Below are 26,645 nucleotides of genomic sequence, written 5' to 3'. Positions count from 1 at the left end.
TCTGTCCGAACACTCTTTGTTCCACCTAACCGTGGCTAATTGCTACTTATCATTCCCATTTTAGCCTAAAAATCTTAAGAGAAGAACTCTCTAACATCCTGTACTAGGTAGAACCCCCAGTTCTATTCTCCCATGATAGCCTATACTTTGATAACATTTATTACACCTGAGATGATTTAATACATTTTTCCTAACTGACTGAAAGCTCCATAAGGGCATAGCTGGTTGTCTGTTTTGTTTACTGCTCAAATATTTTTTGTGTGACAGATCTTGGTTCTAGTTCTGCTACTATATAACTTTGACACCTGTAAAATGAGATGATTGAACTTTACTACAATAATCTAAATGCTAATTCAAAGCTGAAATTCAAATATTACTAGCTTTCCTGCAGATACATACATGTAAGATCTACATTTCCTACATGTACAATTCCTACGTGTGTGTATATTCCATACACACTTTAACACACGTGTACTGTCGTGTCACTTAACAATGGCAATATGTTCTGAGAAATGCATTGTTAGGCAATTTTGTTGTTGTGCAAACATCAGTGAGTACACCTGTGTAAACCTAGACAGTACGGCCTACTACACACCTATGCTATATGGTACATCCTATGACTCCTAGCCTACAAACCTGTACAGCATGTTACTATATTGAATACTGTAGGCAAGTATAACACAGTGGAAAATATTTGTGTACCTAAACATATCTAAACACAGAAAAGGTACAGTAAAAATACAGTATTATTATCTCATGGGACCACTGTCATATATGCAGTCTGTTGTTGACCAAAACGTAGCTAAGTGGTGCAAGAATGGACAAGGAGTCTTCAAAAATTTCATAGAAAGATTTGTATTATCTTTTAATTTTATTTTTCCATGAACTTTTTGAAGTATATACATTCCATACACACACACACACACACACACACACACTTACTCTCACAAAATGAAAGAGCTAGTACTTTCTTATTTAAAAAACTTAATTAATGTTCATTGATACCAGTTATCATTTTAAGTGCTTTACTAGTATCAACCCTTTTATTTTATTTTATTTATGTATGATCATTATTTATTTATTTATTTTGGGGGGCAGCTGGCCAGTACAGGGATCAAACCCTAGACCTTGGTGTTAACAGCACCATGCTCTAACCAACTAAGCTAACTGGCCAGCCTCCATTATTAACTCTTTTAATCTTCAGAACAACTCTACCACGTACTTGCTATTATTAGTGTCCATTTTATATGTGGAAACAGATACAGAAAGATTAAATGGTATGTCCCAAACTGGAAGTATGGCTCCATAGCTCACACTCTTCACTACCATGCTAGCTGCCATCTGCCTAAATTGTTTCCTAAGTACAAAAGACTGAAAAAAGTACATACTATCATCAATATATCTGATTCAATATCTTCATCCTCAAGTTAATGCTCCTCTACTTGAAGATAGTCCAAACTATACTTATCCTGTTCAAATACTTCTTGAGCATTTCTCTATTCACATGCTTGCTCCTGCTATTCTAACACCTTCCCTGTCAATTTAATGACAACAATCCACATAATTCCCACCCGAAATTATTCTTCATCCAATTGCATTTATATGTCCTCTTTTTGCTGTAATTATTTGTATAAATAGCTCAAAAGAAACAATAGACATGGATCACTTCATGAACACTTAAGTTCTATACCTCATAAGGTACTTAATCCAGACCAAGTCAAAAGGATTACTAACCAGAAAAAAGAGAATAGGAAACAATGGACTCAACATCCCTAAGCAGAGTACTTCAAGCAAGTACAGCCTGGCTCTAACTGCTGCCAACTAGACGAGAAGGGAAGAGGGAAAAGTACACCCAAATCATACCACATCATTAACTTTTATTTCAACTAAACAAAGGAAAACAACAACAACAACAACAACAACAACAAAGATAACCAACAAAACAAAGGAGACATTTTGATCAAGCTATATGAAACAAAAAGCTGAAGGATAAAATATGACATTCATTAAAGTATTTACTGAGCAGTTTACCACTCAAGTACAGAGAACTATGCTTGATATTATGTTTTCCATTCTGACTTGTGATATTTTCACTTCCTAAATTTCAGTTCTCCACTTCAGAGGTATTTGTAAAATAGTATTAACACAAAAGAAAACTTTTAAAATATTATTTTAATTCCATCTGAATAACATGCTATTTTAAAGTAGTAATTGAAGGATGTCTACAGTAAATCCATTTGTATGAAGTACTACGCATAGAAGTTTATAAAAACAAAGAGAGAAAATGAATTTATTAAAGGTACTGGTACACCATTAATAAACTTCCATTGTGACTATCAAGCCACCTCACCCAATCCTCACCCCTTGGGGAAAGTTAGCTCCTATTCCTTCTATGTTACCACAGTACCCTTGAATCTATGCCTAGAAGGATGTCTCACACTGAAATTATTTACTTACATGCATCTCACGTAACACATAGTAGTAACATTTGAAATTTGTTAAGTAAATATCTTTACCTTGTACAAATTATTTGTCTTTTTTGTTCTTCTAAACATCAAGAATTTCCCATTAAGCTTTCTGAATACTTAATACATATTTCTAAATTATCTTTAAGTAAAGGAAAATCAACAAATAAGTTCCCCAAACTCTTGCCAATCAATATTAAGCTATTAAGCCCAAATCTTTCTCCATAACTTATGAATGGCCCTACATCAAGAACATCAGCAGGGTTTTTTGGTGGCTAGCCAGTATGGGTATCTGAACCCTTGACCTTGGTGTTACCAACACTGCGCTCTATCCAAGTGAGCTTACTGGCCAGCCCTAATGTTAGCTTTTAAATACTGGAAAGAACTAAAGCGTTAGATGTCAAAGCACTAACTAACACACATCTCTTTCTGCAACAGAAAGATGATCTCATGACCCTTTTACATGCTTCCCAAAGGATCTTTAACAGATTTTTAACTGTTATCTTGACTAAGAAAAAACCATCAAGGAATAAGCAACAGGTTCAGAGCTTTTTGACATGTAAAATCAGAGGACAATATTAAGTGGTAATAACTTTAGAAGAAATAAAGAAGTTAAGGCTTTGTCAAGGTTTTAGGAGGAAAATATATGACTACTCCCCAAATCAAAATTATCATGGAGAGGACTATGGGAAGATGGCAGCTGTAGTGGCAACAAAGTTTTGATTTCTTGTGATTCCTCACAAAAACTGAGCAACTAGACAGCAAACCCAAAACCTCGTGGGTAACATTTACAACAAAACTATCTGATAAAGCCTCCCCACAAAACCCAAAATGCAAAGGACTGGAAAAAACCACCAATAGTAACAGACTTTTTTCTATCCCTACCTAAGTGAGAGAAAGCAGAGAGTAGCAATGAGGAATCTGAAGGACTTGAGAACAGAAGCACAAAATGGCCAGCAGGTATTCACTGGAAAGTCAATATGTGAACAGAAGCTGAAACTACTCCAATAATGGGTAAGTGCAAGGGGTCCACAGTAAGCCCTATAGATCTGGTGCAGTCTTGAAACTGACCCTTGGTGTTCTCTTCCTAGACAGAGCCCCACACTTAAGAGAAAGTCTTGGGGATGGAAAGAAAATCAATCAGGATAGAACAAACAAAATGAAGGAAAGAAAAGCCCAGACAGAAACATCAAGACAGAACAGAGTCAGGAATCTCAGAAAGCCACCCACCTAATTTTCTAATGATGCTCAAAAACAGCAGAAGAGAACTCTGAAGTTAAAAGAACTATCTGAACTAAGCCTCCTCCTAAAACACCAGGAAAACTAGTTTTACATTAAAAAAAAAAAAAAAAGAGTGAAAGTATTGACAATGAAAGTTACGATTTTAAAAAAAGGGAATAAAATGACATCCGTACAGACAATGAATACATGCCTGAAAGAGACAGTCATGGAAGAAATAAAAATGAGCTATTTCAAAAGGAATTTTAAAAATTATATAAGATGTGAAAGAAAAATATATATCAGAATTAGAAAAGCCTAGAAATGAGTCAGAGCTCAAGAAATAAAAACAAAAAAAATCATTCCAGAAATGAAGACTTAACTTAAAGGATTACAAGAAAAAATAAACATATCAGATAAAGCCTTAAGAGAAACAGAAGGTGAAAATGAAGAAAACTTGACAATCAAAAAGAAAAAAAGGAGGGTGGAATTCCAAGAGCAAGGAAGCAGGCTTAACTACAGTGTCTATGGATACATACTTAGGCAATAAAACCAAAAACTTAAGTGATAGTGATTTTCAAAAAAGCCAGGATAAGTGGCTACTTTTTGAAAGAAGAGGATTATGACTAAGAAAAGACACTTGGAAGAGTTTCTAAGGTGGCTGGCAAATTTTATCCCTCAACCTGGAAGATGGTTACACAGGTGCTGGCCTTATAACAGTCACTAATCTAAACTTTTGTGTGGTTTTCTGCATCTGTGTTTCATTTTATAATAAAAAAGATTTAAAAAAGAACTTATGAAATTTGAAAACTGCTGCTGATATTCATTTAAAACTACTTCTAGTTATCAGTAGAAAACAGAGTAACAAAAAACCTTTTGGAATAAAAGCATTAATAAATCTTTTAAAGATTTTTAAAAACAGCTTAATAAAATTACTTGGCAAACCAAGAGACCAATTTCCCCACAATGTTTCATCTGATGTCTGGCAAACAGGACAATGACTTAAGAGTCTGGTGTCTTATTACATACTACCTACCTGCTCTGTTTCTCACATGTAACACACGCTTTAAAAGTATTTACAATATACTCATTCTTAGAATAAATTGCAACTAATACTTAAAATATGCAAGATTTTTTTCAGTTAAGAGATACTCTAAAACTGCCAAGAAAACTCATCTTTGTGACAAATATGATAGTCTCAAAATTAAATATAATTAAATTTAAAAAGCATTTATCCAGCATCTATGTATGAGATATTTACAATTTAGCTGATGGGATAAATAACACATATGACTACAATAGAAAGCTATATATAGTGCATACAAAGTACTATAGATTCAGATGAAAAGGACATCTCATCTGCTCTGTTCCATTAACATTCTGACCAAGTCCTTCTCATATTCCTCCTATCCATTCTCCCAAATACTGGCAGAACCATGTTTCAATGACCAAAATCCCATTTTAAAAACACATCACAAAATACAGTACAGAGCAAGCAACTCAAATGCCTTCAAGGGCCAGGTGGGCAACAAATGAATGAAGCTGGACTGGTCTAAGACCAAAGAAATGACCGGGACTGGTCTGCCTAAAAAGAGGGCAGCTATCGTAAACTTTAGCCAATTATTACACAAAGTCAATGTTGCCACAATATCCAATTTTTCAAGAAATGACAGAACTTTAGATTTTTGTGTGAAACGTACCAATATTTAAATGTTGGAGAAAAAATGCAAAATTTGAAAAAAGAAAAATCACAAGCCAAACAAAACACAGCTGTAGCTAAAGTTTGGTAACTGGTTTACAGCAAGGGATCTGATACTTATGTTCCAATAGCAGGCCCCTAGATGTCCTCAGAACTGAATAATGGTGATTTTCCCAATTCAAAGGAAATGTGAACAACTTCTTCTCTTATAAAGTTTCATTGAAACTTTAGCACCTAATACCATTAGTCCACTAGCAATAGCTAGCAGATGAAATAGTTCCAAGGTCAAGGGTTTGGATTCCCATACTGGACAGCCGCTTTAAAAAAAAAGAGAGAACAAAAAGTAGAGGAGCATTTGACAGTCACCTCAAAAAAGATCAACTCATAAAGAATCACTACATATTATAATGATGAATAAGCTAACTATACTGATCTAACCACCACATATTGTACACAATTAGTGAAAATCCACATTGTACCCCACATGTGTATATAATAAGTTATCTAAAAAACAAAAAACAAAAGCAGCCCAAGTGGTTTTGGCTGTGATTGTTCTTATAAGTAGTTGTGCTCATAGTCACCATTTTATACTGCATACATGTTATACAAATTTTCTATCTCCAAAATTGTTCCTGCATTGTATAATGGAATCAAATATATACAAGGATACTTCAAAACATTCATGGAAAAATGGAATTAAAAGGTAATATGAATCCTTCCACAAACTTTTTGAAGACCCCTCATCTATGTATTTACTTTTTTTAGCAAAAGAAGACTGTGCAAAGAACACTATAGAAAAACCATGGGCCCAGGGCCGGGCTGTGGCTCATTTGGGAGGGAGTGTGGGGCTGATAACACCAAGGCCACAGGTTTGGATACCTATATAGGGATGGCCAGTTTGCTCACTTGGGAAAGCATGGTGCTGACAACACCACCAAGCCAAGGGTTAAGATCTCCTTACCAGTAATCTTTAAAAAAAAAAAAAAAAGAAAGAAAGAAAGAAAGAAAAGAAAAGAAAAACCATGGGCCCAAATCTAAAATCTTTGGTATGATGACCTACAAGTTCCTGAAAAATACAGACATAGGAGCACAGACTCCTGTTTGTTTCACATTACCCCAAGCTTCCCGAATATACTAAACTCTTTCACTCCTTCATGCTTTTTAGATGAATTTAAGGCCCTTTTATCCAAAGTTTGAAAACTGTTCAAAGTCATCTCTCCGAGAGCCTTCCTTGAATTACTTGCTTTTCCCATCATGCTTCCTTAGCATCCTATACAGAACCTATTATAGAACTTACTTGCTATTATGATTATTCATAATTATTTGCTTACATTTTCATCTTAGCCACTAGACAAGTAGTTCTAAAACTTTTGATGCTATCCCACAATAAAAAATACATTTTTCATAGAGATCCGATATACACACATATGGATAACTAAAACAAAATTTTCATGAAATAATACTTTTACCTTTATCACCTACAATGCACTAAAATTTCCTATTTGTTTTTTTAAAATGCTGGTTACAATTTACTACATCAATTCTGTCACCTTAAGAAATACTACACTAGAATATAAATCCTTGTAGGCAAAACTCAGTACATTTTTATGCTCTGGTGCAGATCACAACATCTAATGAGCAAATGTTTATATGAATGAATAAATACAGCAGTATGCTATTCTAGAAAAGTGAAAGAATAAGGCTTTGAAGTCAAGCAGTCCCATCAGCCACTAACTTATGCAATCTATGACTAATGACTGAACCTACTTCAGTGCCAGTAACACCACTTACTTAACTCACTACAACAATAAAGTAAGTAAGGGCCAGCCTGTGGCTCACTTGGGAGAGTGTGGTGCTGATGACAGCAAGGCCACGGGTTCAGATCCCTATAGGGATGGCCGGTTAGCTCACTTGGGAGAGCGCGGTGCTGACAACACCAAGACAAAGGTTAAGATCCCCTTACCAGTCATCTTTAAAAAACAAACAAAAAAAACAATAAAGTAAGTAGCATTTCTGCCACAGTGTAGACATTCCATAAATGTAAGTTTCTCTCCCTACCTTGTATTCTTCCCTACTCTTTCCTGGGGACAAATCAAGATACAAGCAATTTCATCCTGGCAAAAACCCACTTTTTAAAAAACTTCAGATTATAGTACGAAGAATATGGGTTTTTAAAGTTTGACAGATTCAGGTTCAAATATCTAGCACTATATTTAAATAATTTCTCATTATCAGTTTCTTTATTTACAAGAATACAACACTCCCTGAAGGGGAGTTAAATTATATACCCATGTGTCTAGTGTAATACCATGCCAGAACACAGCACACTTAATAAAAGGTAGCAATTGTTGCTATGGTTATTAATAAATGTTGTCTGATCACCACAGAAGTAAGTAGCATTTAAACTAAACTTTTAGGAATAGAGGAATTAGACATAGGCATAGTGCAGGTGCAAGAACAGTAAAATCTTAATTTACAAGAAATCTCTTTCCTTTTTTTCTGTATTTCCTCTTTTAAGATTCAGAAACAAGCCACAAGGATGTAAGTTTATCAATTTCTTCAATTCTCTACCTCCAAGGTTATGTATAAAACTCAAAATAACTACATTAGCTCTGTATCACTGCAAAATTTGAATTTAAATATTAATATTAAATGTTCTGCTCGGTGGGCCATACAATATAAAATTTATTAGTACACTTTAGAAAGAATCTGAATAAGAGTTCAAAGTAAGAGTGCTCTGTAGTTAACCCAGTGTATGAGAAAAAAATTAACTGTAATCTTCATTCGAGAAATCTTTAATCAAATTTTATTCTCCAATAAAAATGATAGTTTTATTAATAATTCCCAATATCATATCCAATGTTAGAATGGCATTAATCTTCTACATTTCTATTAAGTATAAAGTGAATTCCTTCAAAATTCCATCACTTCCAAAATTTTAATTATTGTTCTTTATTTCCTCAACCTCATTCTCTTTTCCATAAATCACGGCTTCTCTTAAAGAAGAGATCCCAGGGTACCTGTTCTATTCCCAGTGTGTTTTCCCCAACACATCTTTCAATCCACTTTTCAGAAAAAAGGGCTTTGGAGTAGCAGAAGCACCAAATACCTATGAAAATACTATCAACAAAGCAAGACTTTTCTTGTAACACCTGCAAACTTTTTTTTTAAGACATGAAGATAATTAGCAGTAATTAAACTGTACTGGTAATCTAACAGTAATATATCTACTTGGGAAGAATCAACGTAATTTTCCATTATCTGTGTTGGCAGCAAAAAGATGGCTATTTTTACAGCACATATATTAACCTTTATGAAAACAGCATATCGTCTAAATGGCTACTTAAATAAAAAGCTTCATTTAGGCTTTTACGGCTTCAGTAATTTTATGTTTATAACTTAATGAGATCAAGACGTATGGTGAGGAGCAAATCCTATTTTATGTTTAAATCAGGCAGACTACAGGAGGACAGAAATAATGTCTCTCTTGATCATCACCATATTCTTAGCACATAAAGACAGTAGATGCTCAATAAATACCTATCCAAGTTTAAGTGTTTATAGAAACGAAAATGTGGTTGAGGGAAATAAGAAATACATGAATCAAAATAAGATTAAGGCCTTTGAGCGTGGGCTATGCTTAGTGACTTGTTTTCAAAAAGGAGGGTATGGAAGGAGGGGGAGGGTAGGCGAAAGCGGGCAAAGACCTTTACCTACCACATGATCAAGGTTAATATTAGTTTTATCAAGCTGTTAGTTATGTCCCCTTGACACAATGTAATGAGACACCTTTGTTTTCTTCCTCCCTAAAACCTATAACCTCAGTCTTGAGAAAAACAGACAAATCTCAGTTTATTTTTCACTAGTACTTCATAAAACTGTGATAGTCATCAAAAACAAGAAAAGTCTTAGAAACTGGAATTCTGGATCAGAAAAAGAACATTAAGGAAAAACTAGTGAAATCTGAGTAAAATATGTAGTTTAGTTAATAGTAATGTAGCAATTTTGTTTCCTTAATTGTGCCAAAGGTAACATAGTAATGTAAGAAATTAACAATAGAGGAAACTGGGTGAGGTAAACTCCCTGTAGTATCTTGCAACTTTTCAGTAAATGTAAAATAAAACTACTCTTGATGATGAGCACCCCTGCAAGCCTCCCTCTCACAGTTATTAATTTTTCCTTCGACAGATCTCTCCTTCCAATTCCTCTTCATTCCCACAATTAGTACTGCACACTGCAGTCAAATGAACCCTCCTCAAATAAGGATTTTATTATATCTTTCCCCAGCTCAAATGCCATCTTTTTTCTTTTGGCATTAATCCATATTTAAATTCAGAAATGATGTTTTCAAGGCCATCCATAATTGGTTATAATTTTGTACCCTTCACTTGTAAAGACCTTTCCATCCAACTCTCCACCTCATTCCATGAGTCCTAAATTTCCTTTACGTAGAAAATAATCAAATATTCACTAAGCATATAATGTATGCTGAGAAAATAAGACAACCCCTCCCACCCCCCCGACCAAGTGGTCAAAGACCCTATAATCTAGTTAGGATGATAAAACCTAAAAAGAATATGGAAACTTGTTTAATGATGTGTCCTCAGTTCCTATAACAGTGCCTGACACATGGTAAGTGCTCAAAAAATATTTATTAAATGAAAACAAGGCAGTATAGAATGCTGCAACCCAAAAGAATTCTATGCTATTAGAGAAGGAAAAGAATTTTCAGTTGGAGAGGTGAAGATGGGTCTAAAATTCTATGATTCTAAGGCTCTCAGGGCAATCAAGATTTCAGCCAGGCCTTAAGCTTGAGTAGATCTTCAGTAGTTAAAGGGATACGTACAGGTGCATTTCTACAGAAAAATGTTATATAAGCAAAAGTATAAAGAACAGAAATTGTTATACCACACTGAGATAGTAAATAATGAACAGTTCCTGTAGTTTAGTAGAAAATAAGATGGGGGAAGACTGGAACCAAAGTTTGGAAGGTCTTGAGAAGAAAATTGGTACTCATGCTTGATATTAAGGGGTGCTGGTCATTAGAGTGACATAATCTTAAAGATTACTGGGAGTAAAGTGAAGGTTAGGCTTTGGAAAGCAAGAGTCTTACTTTTTACCAAGAAGCCTCCTCTATCTACTTAAACCGTCTAAGGTCTCCCTCTCTTAACTCTTACAGCACCTGCCTGTATCTTTCAGTTTAACTACTAAATATACCCTCTCACATTGTAAACTTTTTTTCGCGTGTGTTATCTATTCTACCTAAGAATAAGGATCAAAGCTTACACCACTTTTTCTTCCCTGTGGAATCAGTAAAGTACTGAGCCCTTAAATCTCTTTTTGCAGGGCCTTTTTGCATTTATGTAAAACCCATTTACTAAAATGACAAAGGGCTGGCAGGTTAGCTCGCTTGGGAGAGTGTGGTGCTGGTAACACCAGGGTCAAGGGTTTGGATTCCCATAACGGCCAGCCACAAAAAAAAGCTATAAAATGACGACAATCTAAAAGCAACAAAAGGGCCATTAAAAAATACACATACATACAAAGAGTAGCTAAGCAATAAGCTGTCAGAGAACAAGATTAAGTCCTTTTTGGGCAGCACTTTTTAAAGTTTCATTTTTATAGTGGATACCATAACTAATAATGTTAGTTATCTTCCAGAATGTTTTCAGTGCTTCCTGCTTTATATAAGTATTTCATCACCCCATTTACTTTTCTTTCCCAACTAAGCATTGCTGTCAGTGGTCAGCACACAGACTCATATCTCAATTGTATTAGCTTTTTTGCACTGAAGGCTAAAGTATCTCTTCAATATCTTTATCTGTTAACTTCACTGATTGAGCATCACTGTTATGGAGTAATTAAAATTCCAATAAATGGTGCTCCTATAACTTCTCTACGCAATTCTTTTACGGATTTTAAATGTTTCCTGTGGTTTAGCATTCTTCAAATAAACTGATTCGAATAAAAACATATGTTACAGAAGTAATTCAAATACATCAAAAAACTCACAAAATGAAACATGATGTATTTGTAACCAAGGGTTGTACTTAAATTTCTACAATTTTCAAAATTCTCCAAAAGTTTAGTTTTTTATCTTCAACTCTTTGACCTTTTACTTTTATACTAAAATTTATATTTCATTCCCTTAAAATAAAATCTACTCATGTTAACATTCATATTAGCTTAGTATTTTTTACAAAAAAAAAAAAACCCTTAAAGTGCACATACACTATCGACAAAATAAAATTTAAAAAAAAAAAAAAAGTGCACATACACAATTCAAACTATTTTCAGGGTCTAGTTCATGCTTTAAAAAGTATTTTTATTGGTAATGTATGTATTTTTAGGCCATAAATTTTTATGTAAAAGGAGAAAATTGAGATTTTTCTAAAACTATCAAAATGAAATCCTCCAGAATGTGATTATTTCTGATTACATTAGAATCTCTCATTAATGATTTGAAATTCAAATGGATTTTTTTTTTTTTTTTTTTTTTAAAGATGACCGGTAAGGTGACTTGGTGTTGTCAGCACCACGCTCACCCAGTGAGACAACCGGCCATCCCTATATAGGATCCGAACCCGTGGCCCTGGTGTTATCAGCACCGCACTCTCCCGAGTGAGCCAGAGGCCGGCCCTCAAATGGATTTTTTGCAGAGGTTTTTTTCTCCAGAAACTCCATAATAATTCTATTATTTCCCATCACTCTTTGATGGTATCTAATACTCCTCAGATTTTAAAGACGAATCACAAAAAAGCAGAAAACAATAAAATTTGATATACACCTTACGAAGAATGCATGGAAACAAGAGATTAGTCTCAACATTCAGATGGAACAGGGACAGACAACGGCTCAGCTTTCTCCACTTCCCCAATTCAGAAAGCACCAAGATATATGTGCATGCGAAGCTACAGCACGGTTACAAAGCCCCTGACTACCAAAGAAGCCTCGGCCCCTAGTGCCGCTAGAGCACTCTATTGCACTCAGCTGGCCACGTGGCTGTCACAATCACACAGAAGGTAGGAGAAACTGCATCAACTAACCTGGAAATAAAAGCAGCCCTCCTTCCCTCACCCCGGAGTTGGGGTAGAAAAAATAAAGTCTGTCATTTCATTGCACGCTAAGACTTTTTCCCGTAAGGAGAAAACGAAGTACAGGGGCTGCTTGAAAGAGACTATAAAGCAGAAATCGACTGCAAGATGATTCCCGGTGTGTGATCCCCAATGAACTAGACACTCCAATATGAACTGCGGTGGGAACTGAGGCATTTTGCAAAGGGGTAAACGAGGGTGGAGTTAAGTAAGAGTGGAGGACGGAGCACCAAGCAAGCACATGGGCTGCTTCTCCCTAACTCCCACCGTCCTCCTGCGTTCCAGGCAGGCTGCTGCGGCGGTGGGGCAGACTCAGAAGGCTGGAGGGCCTCCCCCACGGCAGACCTCTCACCTTGTCAGGAAGGAGAGGGCTGCAGGGCAGAAGTAACCACGGCCCCAGAGGAGGCGGCGAACAGGAAGTGTCCATATTGCAGCGCTGAAACACAAACTCCCAGCCCACCACGACAGCCACCCTCGGAGGCCCCCAAGGCGCCCGCCGCGGAAGGGGCGAGACGGTGCCCGGGTCGGCAACCCCCACATCCGGGACCCGCCCCTGCCCACCTCAACGCCCGGCCGCGCCCGGCGCCTACCCGGGCACTACTTCGCGGGGCCCAGCCAGTCCCGCCCGGGACCGGACGAAGATTCCAGGCCCAGCGCGTCTCGCTCCACCGGGAAAGAGCGTTGCAAAGACTCCAGAGGGGCTTGGGGCACTTCCCCGAACCGCAGATTCTCCCCGGACCGAGCCCTAATCGTCCCGGGGGCCGCCTCCAAGCCTGTCCGTAGAGCCGACACCCCTTGCCGCGGTTCCCGCCGCGCGACACCCCCTCCCGGGCGGTCATTACCTCTCTGGAAAAACTCCTAACTCCTCACGGGGCCACACTCCCCTCAGCTGGACACCTCCGAGAGCCCACACCCGACCCAAGCCGCGCGCTCGGGACACCCCGGCGCCGGCAACAATTTCTCACAGAACAAAAATGTCCGGGCGCGTCACGGGACAGCCGCCTCCGCGCCCCACGCCCTGCGCCGGCCGCACGCGCTGCCTCCGCGCCCAGGAGCAGAGCCGCAGGCCCGGGAGGGGAGCGCGGATGCCGGGCGGCGTCCGCCGGGGAGGACGCCGCTCCGCCCGGGACTCACCGTCTGCTCGGCCGCCGCAGCCGGGAGGCGAGGGACGGGCAGGGAAAGACACAATATGGCAGAGCACCGCAGCTGCTCCCTGCGGCTTCCAGCAGCCGCCTCCGGGAAGACACGGCAACGAGCAAGCAGCGGCAGCTGCGGTGGCGGCCGCGGCAGCACCACATCCCCCTCCGGCTCGCTTCCTCCCCTTCCCTCCCCTCTCCCCACTGCCATGGCAACGCGGCGCCAAGGAGATTAGCCCCACCCCCTCCCGTCCCCGCCTCCCGCGACCCCTGGGGAGGGGGCCGGCCCACCCCTCCCGGCTCCCTCCCACCTCCTACCGAAAGGACGGGCCCGGGACTCCGCAGCTGCCCAGAACGGCGGCTCGGGTGGGGGGTGGAATGTGGTGTGCGGAAGGGCGGGGCCCGCACGGAAGGCAGGGCGGAGACGTTGTGGGCTAGCGCGGGTTTCGGGCCGAGCAGGGGCGGGGGAAAGGGAAGGCGGGAAAATGGAAAGGCCCGACCTGTCCCGGAAAGGACCTATAGGAGTGCGGCGGAGACGCGGCACGGCCGCTGAGTGGCCGAGACGGCGCGGGGCGGGGCGGGGCGAGGCGAGTGGCCGCCTGGGCAAGTCGGCCCACGGTGCCTGTGCTGGGGCTTCGGGGCGGCCCTCAACAGCCCGAGGTTCTGTGGGTTTCCCCAAGAGCTTTCCACCATGGGCCGGGCTCTGAGAGCACTCTAGGCACGGTAAAGCATTACTATCAACTCACCATCCCTTGACCGAAATTTTATGTGGAAACAGCTAAGCGTGTTTATGGTGGGAAAAAAGGACTTTAACATCAGACCCAGAATTGAATAAAGAGCATTTACTGAGCGCTTACCAAGGGCTAAGGACAGTGCTAAGAACCTTACAGGCGTTGTCTTAAACGTAATACTAACAGCGTTGCCAGATGAAATACAGGAGTGTCCAGTTAAATATGAAGTTCAAATACACATAGAATTTTTTTTTAATATAAGAGTATTCCACTTGGGATACACTTCCTGGTTGTTTTGTTTTTTGCTAAATCTGCCAACGCTGTCCTAACTCATATGAATTTCCACTTTACAGATAAGGAAACTGAAGCTTAGAAAAATATCCCTTCAAATGTATGGTAAGTGGCAGAACTAAGACTCCAGTTTACTATCGTTATGACCCTGATATTTAAATCTCTGAATTTCTGTGTTCACTTCTTGAAAAACTAGAATAGTATACTTATCTCACGAAGGTGTTGAGTGAACTAAGAGAAAAAAATCTATGAAACCTGGACACTGACTGAGTAGGTGCTCGATAGAAGTTCATTTTCTTCCTGAACAATGAATGTTAACTACATATTCACTCTGTGCCAAGTTGTGAATATAAGTGAGCTGAGTACGAAACAAGCTGCCTGCTGACAATAAAACAAGTCAAGCCATGGGGATGACAGAGAAGCAGAAGAATTATAGGCATCAGAATACATAAAAACAAAAATGGAAGTATTCAATGCCCTCATTCCACAGATGGCAATGTTACATTTACATGTTTGTCCACAGTCATCTGCTAGTTCCCTTTGCTTTTCCTTACAATGTCCTGGAGGGCCTCGCAGCTGCATTCAGAGGCCACAAGGCAAATGTACAACGTGCTTCAGTGGGAGCAAGAGCTGCTGCAATTTCTCCCTTCAGGCCAATCACTGCTGCCCCTCATGTGTGCAAATTGAAGCAAGTTCATGGAAGAATATTGGTAGAAAGGAAGCGGAGGAAAGAAGAGAAGGTGGAGAGAACGGGGCTTCTAGGAGCCACAGCCTCCTCAGATCTCAGTCTTGTTTTATCTCTGCTGACCATTGTTATGGCGGCCATTAACATAGGCCTTCATCTCCTTACCGATTATTGTACTAATACCTTATTTGATTTATTGAATGTTAATTCTCTTTTTCCTTCATTACTCTTACTCCATCTAGTTTAAGATTTTTTTGTTTTTGTTTGTTTGCTGGCTGGCTAGTACGGGGAATCTGGAACCCGTGATCTTGGTGTTACAAGGCTGTGCTCTAACCAACTGATCTAACCCGCCAGTCCCCATCTATTTTAAACTCAAGTGGCTAAATAGTCCTCCTCAACTCTAGAAGAATTACAGAATTTGAGAGCTGGAAGATACTTCAGAGTTATATCATCTGTGATATATCTATCATGGATGAGATATATCCATGATATATCTATCATGAATGAGAAAACAAATCCAAAAAAGTTATATAACTTGTCCAAGGTCAAATAATGAATCTACTGCACCCTCATCCACTAAGTTCTCTCTGCCAGTCCTCTCTACTGACTGGCCAACCCAGAGAGACTGGGCACATTTAAATAATTTCTGTGGGTAAAGTTCAGGTCTCTCAGCAAATCTGTTACACTTACAGTCCAGTGATACTTGTATTCCTAGAGGCTATTTTAGAGGACTCTGAACATCTACCAAGGGAAAGCTCTGATTAAAGATAATGATGATACAGAGTGAGTAGCTTTTCCCAGGAGTTTACAAGAGTAAAAAGGAAACCAGAATTTAAATTTTTAGGAAAAAGAGGATCCTGGCATTTGAGACCTCTTGTGAAGCTTGCATTCTTCTTTCTACAAAATATTTCAAAAGAACGTATTTAATGATAAATCTTACTGGAAGCAAAGGCATTAGAAAATACAGTTTAAAATGCTCTCATGTTTTGAATGGAAAGTGATAAGAATTCAAATATACATGTTTAAGTTTTAAATGTATTTATCATTTATAATGCTACATATACTTAACAAAAGACTTTGAGATCATAAATTCATAATTCTAAAAATAACCAGTTTGTCAATAAGGAATCTAGACTTCAACCCCTTAAGGTCAAGGACCATGTCTTTTTTATCTTTATAACTAAATAAGCCCTGGAATTGCAGTAATTTGTACCAATCCTAGCTGAGAACACTAAAAAAGCTCAACAAAATATAAAAAATATTACCCTGGGGCTGGCTGGTTAGCTCATTTGGCTAGAGCGTGGTGCTGATAACACCAAGGTAAATTTGGATCCCTGTACTGACCAGCCACCAAAAAAAAAAAAAAAAGAAAAGAAAAGAAAAAAAAATCAACTTGAAGGCAGGAGAGAGCTAACAAGATAATAAGGAATTATCAGGCCATGTGGAATGTTGGAGGACCAGGAAGGTCCATTTGTTCATTCCATAGAGGGTTGATGAGAGAATGAGCTAGGGCTGGGAGTGGATAGAGACTAGCGTTCAGGGCCTGCTAAGGGGGAAGGAGAACTCTATTGAGTTCTCCTTGCTTTGTACTAGGAATTCAAATGGCGACATTCTGGCAGTGAAGGGGCTACAACTCAGTTTTAAATAATCTGAACCCTGAAAGTGGATTAGTTTAATTCCTTTGAGCTAATGCCCCCAAGTACTTGGCAGAAGCGAACTAAAATCCTTTTTGGAGTAAAAGAATATATTCTAGGCCTCAAATAATTTCTACAAACAAGTTTGCAAATACAATATCTAACACACAGTAAAAAACAATCAGTCACACAAAGAAACAAGAAAAACATGGCAGAGACAGCAAAGAACAAAAACAGACCCAGAAGGAATTCAGGCAGTGAAATTATCAGACACGGATTTAAAAATAACAATTCTTACTATGTTCAAATAAATAAGACACAAGATTAGACATTTAGGCAGACAACTAGAGACTTGAAAAAAGAATCAGATAGAAATTTTAGAACCAAAAAGTTTGCTAACTGAAAATAAGTGCTCAATGATGGGTATAACAGCATATTAGAGTTAGAAAAAGAACTAGTGAGCTAGAAGATAAGTCAGCAGGAAATATTCAGAATGAAGCACAGAAAGGAAAAAGGATGGAAAGTACAGAACACAGGGAAAGCACACAGAAGATATAGTGAGAAGTTTAATATGCACATAAATGGAATTCCAGAAGGAAAGAAAAGAGTGTTCAGCAGAAATAATATTTGAACCAATAAATGCCCAGCAGGAGAATTTTTTTTTTAATCTACACAGTTGACATATAGACGTCATTAAAAAATTGCTAAAATCCAAAGACAAAGAGAAAAATCTTAAAAGCAGCCTGAGAAAATAAGAAATGACTTTTAAAGAAACAACAATTAGATTTTCAACTGACTTTTTAACAGAAATAGCTGAAGCCAGAATATAACAGCATGATAACTTTAAAGGGCTGAAAGCCAATATATTTTAAGAAAGAAGATGCAATTAAGACTTTTTTTTTTTTTTTTTAAAGATGACCGGTAAGGGGATCTTAACACTTGACTTGGTGTTGTCAGCACCACGCTCTCCCAAGTGAGCGAACCGGCCATCCCTATATAGGATCCGAACCTGGTGCCTCAGTGTTCTCAGCACCACACTCTCCCAAGTGAGCCACGGGCCGGCCCTAAATTAAGACGTTTTTAAAGGAACAATACAGAGTATTCACAATGGCATTCTATAGGGAGAAGAAAAATGACTCCTGTTGTAAGGTCAGAGATACAGAAGGAAATAAAGATCAATAAAAGTGATAAATAGGTGGGTAAATCTAAATGAGCATTGACATTACTATACAAGACTATAATAGTAATGTTTTCTGTATTTGAAACTGCACAATAAAGGTATATAAGTCAGGAGAGAGTAAATGGAAACAAGTGTTCTAACATCAGTGCATTGTCTAAGAGGATAGAAAAAGTTATAATTAATACTAGACTCTGGTAAATCAAGACTACATCTTATTATCTCTAGATTAGTCACTGTTAAAATATTAAGACACTATGTGTATTAGTCAGGGTTCTTCAGAGAAACAGAAGAGGAGACTTGGTAAATACAAAATCTGTAGGGTAGACCAGCAGGCTAGAGACCTGAGGAAGAGTCCAAAAGCAGTCTTCTGCTACAATTTCTTCCTGCTCATGGGGGGTCAGTCTTTGTTCTACTAAGGCATTCAACTGACTGGATGAGATCCACCCACATTAGGGAGAGTAATCTGCTTTACTCAAAGTCCACTGATTTAAATGTAAATTCATCAAAAAAGCATGTTTACAGAAGCATCTGGAATGTTTGACCAAATATCTGGGCACTGTGGCACAGGCAAGTTGACATATAAAAAAAATTAACCATAACATTATGCAATTTCCGATCCAAAAGGGGGGTGAGACGAATGGAGTAATAAAAAATAACCAATCTAAGTGCAAGATAGAAGAAAAATGAGGACATATGATAGCCAGGACAAACAGAAAGTGCTTACAGGATGGTAGATTTAAACCCAGGTATATCACTAATTACAGTAAGTGAAAACAAATCCTAATTTAATGACAAAGATTATTTTAATTACCTATTTCTATTTAACAAACTACACCTAAAACCACTTTATTATTTTTTATGATTCTGTCAGTCAGGAAGTTGGATGGGCACAACGGAGATGGCTCATCTCTTCTCTGGGTGATGTCTGCTTAGGGCTGAAATGTTCCAGATAACTTCTTTATGCACATGTCTAGAACCTCAGCTAGGATGGCTCCAATGGCTGGGAATTAGCTGGAACAGCTTGACTGAAATCGTATGTGTGTAGCCCAGATTCTAGCTGTTGGTTGGATTCTTTGGCTTTTCTACAAGTAGTTCTAGGACTTCTTCCTCTCCACATGGCCTCTCCATTTAGTCTCTCCAGAAGGATAGGTGGACTTATTGCATGCAAGCTCAGGGCAATCAAGAGAATTAGGCTTGAAACTAGCACATTGTCACTTCTGTTGCTTTCTATTAGATAAAGCAAATTACAAGCCCATCCCAGAGTCAAGAGGAGGGAATTGCATAAGGGTGTAAATACTAGGAGGTGAGATAAACCTGGGGTCACCAATCAACACAATCTACCACAACAGATTGTCAGAATGGGCAAAGAAGCAAAACCTAACTATGTGGTATTTACAAGGGACATATCTAGTACATAAATACGGTCAGGTTGAAAGTAAAAGGATAGAAAAAACCAAACCATGCAATAATATTGAAAGAAAGTTGGAATAGCTATAGCTACATTAATATCAGATTAGTAGACTCTAGAATAAAAAGCACTAGAGATAAACGGAGACTCTTCATAATGCCATCATTAATTTGCCAAGAAAATAAAACAATTCTAAATTGTATTCCTCTAATAACATAACCTCAAAGTATATAATGAAAAAATTATAGAATTACAAGGAGGAATAAAAAAATCCAGAATTTTAGAGAGAGATGTTAACATATTCAGATACTGATAAAACAGGCAGACAAAAAATTTGGTAAGAATACAGGTTTAAACAACACTATAAGCAAAGTTGAGTGCAAGGACATTGTATTAGTCCATTTCTGTTCCTTATAACATAGATACCTGAGACTGGGCAATTTATAAAGAAGCAATATTTTCTGCTTACAGTTTCCGAGGCTGGGAAGTCCAAAGTCCAGGGAACACATATGGGGAGGGCCTTCCTTAGTGGTGACTTCAGCAACACGGGCTGTCTAACTGTGAGAAAGGCAGAAGCAAGAGAGAGAGTAACCCCCACATGCCCCCCTTTTAAAACCCTCAGAACCACTCCCATGACTGCCATCAATTTATTAATCCATTTACTAGGGCATGGTCCTCATAATCTAATCACCTTTTAAGGCCCCACCTTTCAGTTACCATAACAGGATTTCCCACCCTCTTAACATTGTCACAGTGAGAGTTAAGTTTCTAATGTGTGGACTTTGGGAGAAACAATTCAATCCACAGCAGAAGAGTACCTATCTATAGTCCTTTACATATGAACAAATTCATTAGTTCATGTTATTTCTGTTTGGCTCATGAAGCTAGAAAAGATATCAGAGGATCCTGAGCCTTCAAACTACTTAGAACCTATCCCTATTTTACAAATATATTTACCATTTCGTACCTTTACCTTTTTCATTAAATAAACATATTAAGTTTCTACCGTGTACAGAGATGACAGCTACAGACAACCAAATCAGAAAATATATAAGGGGATAGGAGAGCAGAAATAATCTTTTAAGAATTGGCTGAAAATTTTCCAAATTTGATGCAAATTATAAACCAACATTCAAAGAAGCTTAACAAGTTCCAAGCAGAATACACACTAAAAACTCATACCAAGACACATCATAATCTAGTTGCTAAAAAACAGTGAATGTGGTATTATAAGTGCAGTGATAGAGCTTTACACAAGGAGCAATGGGAACCAAGTCCTAACTCAGCCATGAGAGATGATGCCTGAGCAAAGACTGAAGAAAGAAAATAATATGCAGTAAAGGGGATAAAGGGGGCGGGTCCACACCTAGCAAAACCTAGTGATGTGAGACTGTAACTGTTCAAGTCAGAGAACCACTAATCACTTGGAATGTCTGGAGTACAAAAGGTTGCTCAGGCAGGTCAGGAGATATCTGGTTGCAAGAAACAGAAACTCTTGCCAGCTGGCTAAAGTAAAGGAGAAGTGAATATAAATATAGGCAGGGATTATGTGAGACACAACTGTGAGAAGCACAGCCAACATGACAAGGACTGTCCTTCTCCCTTTCTCTCTCTCTCGTCATCTGGTCCTTAGCTTTGACTTTTGTTTCACTCTCTGCAAACTGGCTTCTTTGCTCACTTATCTGCTTACATGTGGCCTATTATGGCTGTCGCAACTAGCAGTCTTGCTTCCCCACCTCTGCTCCTCACCCAGTTTGCCCAACTTTCCTGCCTACCAACCCTCAGTTATTTCCTGACTCAGTCTCAGGATCCCAATTCCAAATTCCCAGGAGCTAGGTGTAATCAGACTGATGTAGCTTCTACAAGATTGTAGATCAGGTCAGCAAACTATGAGCTGGGGATAAAATCTGGCCTGCCTTTACTTTTTTAAATAAAGTTTTAATGGAACAAACAAAACCAAACACATTCAATTACTATCATATTGTCCATGGCTGCTTTAGCATCACAAGGACAGAGTTGAATAATTGTGACAGAGAACCTATGGACTGCAAAACTGAAAATACTTACTATCTAGACCTCTACAGAAAAAGTTTGCTGATGCCTGAGTTAGTTAGGTTTGGAGGTGTGAGGCTTTATAGAGACTTAAGTGGAATCAGCTCTGGTAAATGAAACTCTCTGAAAATAGGTAAGTCCTCTCTGTCTCTGCAGAAAAAAGATAATGTGGGACAAAGGTAACTGAGGAAGTTTCTTTGAGAAAGGAACTGTTTGAAAGCTCTAACACAGGAAAGAAAATAATCAGTGTCAAGTATGTGCTAAATTTTTTACACAAAGGGTGGAAGGGTGCAAGGCAGTAACTATATGAAGAAGTTTATTAAGATGCTAAATTTAGGAGAATGTGTCACCATATCTACCTTTAAATAACTCACTTGTGGCAAATTTCCCAGATACTCTATAGATAGCTCTTGCTGAAATGAACTGGCTGAGGCACAGTGTTCACTGCACGTACAAATATTTTTAAAAGCATGTCGAGAAGTTTAAACATTATTTATCTTTCAAAAGAGAGGCACTGAGAGAACGAGACAGATAGATGGAAAGGCAGAAGCAGACAGACTTAGACTTGGTGAGGGAGGAGACAATGAGATCTAGAATTTACCATTTTGGTAAATTTAAGATTATTGTGGGGAAAATCTTTCATAAGCAAAGTCTTTTGGGGTAAGTAGGAAAAATACTAGAATTTGAGGTCAAGGGTTTGGATCCCCATACCAGCCAGACACCAAAAAAAAAAAAAAAAAGGAAAGAAAGTAAAAAGAAAAAACGTTAGAGTTTTAAAAACTTTAGAGATCATTCTAGTTCCTTGCTACTCAGAGTACGGCCTAAGCACACTCAGCATTGGCATCACCAGGGAGTTTATTAGAAGGGCAAAATCTCAGGCCCACCCCCAGATGCACAGAATAAGAATCTGCATTTTTAAAAATTCCATAGATCTTAAAAGAAAAAATTGTTCAATGATACTTGCTAAAGCGGACTTTATTTAGGACCATGATAGGTATAGGTACCACTGCAGTGGAATTTTGCAGTAGGGAAGAGAGATTGGGCTCAACTCCAGATACAGCAAGGACAAGTGGGAATTTATAGCCAAGAAGCCCAGTGGTGGGGGTGAGGGATGGGGAGGGGTGTCAGTGGATGGAAAATTACTGAGATGAAATATCACGGGGAAGGGAGATTCTGGCTAAATGGATCTAATCGAATTCTTGCCACAGAGAGGCCAGGGTGGTCAGACATCACTTGGGGGGTGATGGAGGATGAGAAACCCAAGCAGATATTGATGGTGGCAGGTTCTTGCTAAACTGACTTAGCAGTGTTCTTTGCTAAAACTGGATTTTATAAAGAAGGCACAGAAGGGCTAGGAGAAGTTTTGGTCAAGTAGTTTTCAGACTACTTTGGAACAGTAGTTTTCAGACTGTTTAAAGTGAAACAGCTGGGCTGGCTGATTAGTTCAGTTGGTTAGAACATGGTGCTAATAAAGTAGAAGAGTTGTTTTCTTTCATTTTGTTTGAATGAAATCTTATATAGAGCCCAACTCTATCAAATGGATCAAAGTAGACCTGCACCAGTTGAAGATGGGAGGATGCTGAAAGGCAGGAAAGGGCTGGAAAAGCCCCAGCATTTCCATCCAGTGTTCCTCCAGGAACGTGGTTTGAAAACCACTGATCTAACAGAATGAGTGGAAGTAATATCAGAATCTTCAGGCCCATGCTCTGTCAAACTCCCAGACCCTCTTCCATGCCACCTCATTGAGAGCTTCTACTACAACGAATTCCTGTTAGTAATGGGATGTGTCCTGCTTACAGAGTTGGGAGTTTTTAATAAATTGGGTATCACTGATCTAGACCCCTTCTTTCAACTTAAAGATAGAGCAGCTGGCATTCAGAATGTGACTAATGAAACTTAAAACACAGTTACATTTAAAACTATACTGATCGCTAACAAAAGAGGCAAAACTAATATTTCAATAAATTTTAGGAACAAAAAAATGTTGAAAATCCAATATCCCTTCCCTGGTGCCTTTTTACTTAGCAGTCAAATGGAGAGACAGTATGTGCGGTTTTTAGAAGCCCTGGACTTAAACAGACTTGGGTTTGAATCCTGGCTCTGCTACTTTCTAGAACACAAAAAATATTTAAACTTTCTCTAAACCTCTTCCTGTCTATAATGGAGATGATAATTCCAACCTCAGCCTGGTTCTATGAGGCAAATGTATGTGAAACATTTAGCACATGGCCTGGTGAATAAGTGCTAATAAATGTTACCTGCTATTAATATCATTTTTAAATGAACAACAACTAAAAAGTCAACCTACTTCAATTTTAGAAATCACCTGAAAGGATTGCATGTGTGCAGCTAAAGAAGACTGTTTTCTTCTCTATTGCTAGAAGAGTAAAACAAATTATATCTGCAGCAATAAGCTATACAGTAAATAGAGTTTATTTAAAATTAAATACCGCAGTTGTGAAAATGGTTTTTGATAAATGAGGCAAATGTTTAGGGAAGGCAGTGAGTATTAAAGATATTTCAGATTATATTATTGCAAAAACAACTTTTTGCTCCACAGTAGTGTTGCATTTAGAGTAAGGCATTTTTAGTAACTGTAGTCAATTGCTTCACTGAATTTTTGGTTTTGCAAACTAAAACCTTGCAATCATCCTTGGCTCCTATCTTTCTCTTATAACTTCAAAATATATCTAGAATATGACCCCTTCTCCTACCTCTACTATCACCACCCTGGTCAATGCCAGTCTTCTCTCACTTCAATGACTCTAAAAGTCTCCTTACTTCTTGCTTCTAGTCTTAACACAGGAGCCAGAATGATCCTCTAAAATCTGTCAGTTCATGTCACTCCTCAGCTCAAAACTCCTCAATGTCTCCCCGTTTCATTCAGAATAATACCAAAGTTCTTACATGATCTAATCACCCTTCCCCCACCACTGACCTCCCTGCTCTTTCCTGACAATGCCAGACACACCCTGCCTGATGACCTCTCTGCCTGGAATGTTCTTTCCCCAGATGCCTGCTTAGCTAACTCTCTTAACTCCTTAAAGTCTTTGCTCAAATTTTACTTTCTATATGAGGCTTGCCTCGCCCTTCTTATTTAATACTGCAAATTACCCCCACCTGCATCCCAGGAATCCCAGTCCCGCTTCCTTGTTGTACTCTATTTCATAGCAATCATCTTCCAACACCTTACATAGCTTACTTACTATGTTTCAGTTAAGTCTGTCTCCTCCACTAAAATGTAAGCTTCACAGGGGCAGCAGTCTTTGTTTTGTTCACTGATATATTCTAAGCATCAAGAACACTGTTTGGCATATAATACACACTCAACAAATATTTGTGAAATTATTAATTAGTTTTGCAATTACTAGTTTTCTGTGTGTTTGTTGCAGTGTCTTATTTGCACAAAAACTAAACTAAATTGACAGTCATTTAAGCAAATAATTGCATGAGTTCGGGGTTTTCCATTTTCTTTCTACTTCTCTTTGTTTTCAATTTCTTCTTGATGCTACAATAAAAACTCCCATATGTTGTAAATACAACTCTACTTTAAGCTGTATTAAAGTAGATTTCCTCACCTAAGAGTCCATGATCCTCATGTTGTTTAATGCAAAATGTTACTTATGCCATTTCTACTCCCTTTCTAGTCTTTGGTCATATCCAATCTGTGCACAGAACTTTTATGTCCAAGTATCGATTATTTTTAGGACTGCCTGGTCTGATACATTGGCTGAGAGGCTCTCATCCTCAGGCCAGCAGCCCTGGCTAGAAACAATGCAGTCAAGAAATATGAGAACAGGAGTATCAGTGCATAGAGGAAAATCTGAGAGTTGCCCCTCTAAGGGAAACTATTGAAACTCTACCTGCTCCATCCCACTGGTGGCAGAAGGGAAAGACGAAAAATTGAAAAGGACATTAATAAAGTTGTGTGTTGTAGAGTGTGTGTTATAAACCCTCCCTAGGTTCCTTTACAAAATCATCAGTAAAATCTACATTACTTTCAAATATTGGAAGGGCAGATTTTCTTTTGAAAGGATTTGAATATGTTCTGATTCTTACTTCAAGGTTGGCATGGGGCAAAAAATAGAGGCTTCAAAAAGTTTAAGTATAGTATTAGCAAAATGAATAGGGACCTATTCAAGTAGCCATAAAGTATTGGGAGAGGGACCAGAAAAGTGACAACAATTCACATTATTAGAGTCCTCCTTTTGGGTTAGGAATCTGACTCCCACAAACATCTTCTTTAAATATATAAATGTCACCTAAGAAGGGATAAATTGGTAGGATCCGTCCCATCTTACACTTAAGGTTAGTTAGCTTCTTTAATAAACAATGAGCAGAGCCTTGAGAGAAAAGGCAGAAAGAAGTATTCACTTAGGATGTAAGAGGAGTTTCAGAAATGTTTGGAGGCAAAGTATACTGCCAACAGGGTTAAACAGGCATTAGCATGACGCTATGTGCCCTGGACAAAGTTGAAGGTGCTGGACTTTTGTGTGAGAGGTTAGATCATGTTCTATTCCATTGCATCACATTGTTGCCTAATATCATTTTTGGTCTAAGGTTTTATGCTCATGGATATCCTCATCTCCCGCTGGCCTGTTATTTCCAGTGAAGATTTTGCTCCCATTTAAGCAATTTCTTAATGATAAAGACAATTTGGAGCCCTATTATTTTTAATGTGATTAGGTATACACAGTATAAGGCAGACTATTAAGGCCTGAGAAGGGAGAAAAAGAAATAAGGAGCACAAAAATCCTGGAGGATATGACTTTTCTCCTTAAAGAAAGTAAGGTTCTGGTTTAGAAACACAGCACACATATAGTTGGAAGGTAATGAACAATAAACAGTGGTAAAAAAGAGAAATGCTCACCATAAATAAGGTTGAGGTAGTTGGGAAAGGCCTTAAGGAAAAGGTGGAATTTCATGGGGTATTGAAGATTGGTAAGGATTACTGAATGGAGTGTGGACTAGGAAAAGGAGCAACATTCCAGGAAGTAGAAGAAATTGATGGTTCCCCAAAATTGAAACCTGAAGGCCTCTAAAAATTAGACA

General features: G+C 38.5%; 1 protein-coding gene across 3 annotated transcripts in view; it reads right to left on the bottom strand.

Moving 5' to 3' along the window:
* FOXN2 (forkhead box N2) overlaps positions 1–13,998 on the bottom strand; it is a 65,104-nt gene extending 51,106 nt beyond the window's left edge. Inside the window, exon 1 of one of the 3 annotated variants that reach the window (XM_063078726.1) lies at positions 13,931–13,998. The gene's annotated coding sequence lies outside the window, so the exon portion shown is untranslated. Of the gene's footprint in view, positions 1–13,318; positions 13,388–13,610; positions 13,746–13,930 lie in introns of those variants that run through there. The other 2 variants (XM_063078725.1, XM_063078727.1) reach the window with 2 other exon arrangements.
* Between the last annotated feature and the right edge of the window lie 12,647 nt (positions 13,999–26,645).

The sequence above is a fragment of the Cynocephalus volans genome, chromosome 14, assembly GCF_027409185.1.
Source record: "Cynocephalus volans isolate mCynVol1 chromosome 14, mCynVol1.pri, whole genome shotgun sequence".
NCBI classification, from domain to species: Eukaryota; Metazoa; Chordata; class Mammalia; order Dermoptera; family Cynocephalidae; genus Cynocephalus; species Cynocephalus volans.
This window is presented reverse-complemented; position numbering and strand designations above follow the sequence as displayed.